The 1010-nt window shown below is 31.3% G+C and overlaps 1 pseudogene; it reads left to right on the top strand.

Annotated features, from left to right (window-relative positions):
* Positions 1-527: 527 nt before the first annotated feature.
* LOC137229626 (U6 spliceosomal RNA) lies at positions 528-628 on the top strand (annotated as a pseudogene).
* The last annotated feature ends 382 nt before the right edge of the window (positions 629-1010 follow it).

Here is a 1010-nt window from a genome sequence, read left to right as displayed (position 1 = left end):
GGGGCAACTGAATATCTGCATGCAAAAAAAAAAAAAAAAAAAAGAAGTTGGACCTATACTTCACATCATATACAAAAATTAAGTAAAAGTGCATCATAGACCTAAATGTAAGAGCTAAAAATATAACACTCTTAGAAGAAAATGTGGGCATAGATCTGTTGGATTTGGATTTGGCAATGGTTTTTGAAATATAAAAACAGAAGTACAAGGAACAAAAGAAAAAAATAGACTAATTGGACTTTATCAAAACTAAAACTTTTGTGCTGCAAGAAACATAATCAAAAAAGTGAAAAGACATCCCACTGAATGGGAGAAAATATTTGCAAATCATAAATCTAATAAGGGACTTGCATCTAGAATACATAAAGGACTCTTACAACTCAAAAATAAAAAGACAAATAATCTAATTTTAAAAATTACAAAGGGTCTGAATAGACATGTCTCTAAAAAAGATATACAAATGGTAAATCAAAACCATACATAATGGGATACCACTTCATATATATATATAATAAAAATATGGGTAAGTTCTTGCTTGGGAGGCACATATACTAAAGTTGGAATGACACAAAGAAGATTAGCATTGCCCCTGTGCAAGGATGACACAAATTTATGAAGAGTAAGTATTGGAGAGAATATGGAGAAATTAGAACCCCCATATGCTGCTGTTAGGAATGTAAAATTGTACGCTTTGGAAAACAGCCTGGAAATTCCTCAAAAGGTAAACATATAGTCACCCTATGACCCAGCAACTCCATTCCTACACCCAAGAAAACATATGTCCACCAAAAAATGTTGTCCATGAAAGATCAGAGCAGCATTCTTTTTTTTTTTTTTTTTTAGCATTCTTCATAATATCCAAAGAATAGAAATAACCCAAATGCCCATCAGCTGATGAATGGATAAATAATAAGTGGTATAGCCACACAATGGAATATTATTTGGCAATAAAAAGGAATAAAGTACTGACACATGCTACAAAAGAGATGAATCTTGAAAATATATTAAAC

The sequence above is a fragment of the Pseudorca crassidens genome, chromosome 8 (genome assembly GCF_039906515.1).
Source record: "Pseudorca crassidens isolate mPseCra1 chromosome 8, mPseCra1.hap1, whole genome shotgun sequence".
Taxonomy (NCBI): Eukaryota; Metazoa; Chordata; class Mammalia; order Artiodactyla; family Delphinidae; genus Pseudorca; species Pseudorca crassidens.
Note: the sequence above shows the minus strand (reverse complement) of the source record. Positions and strands in the feature narration are given on the sequence as shown.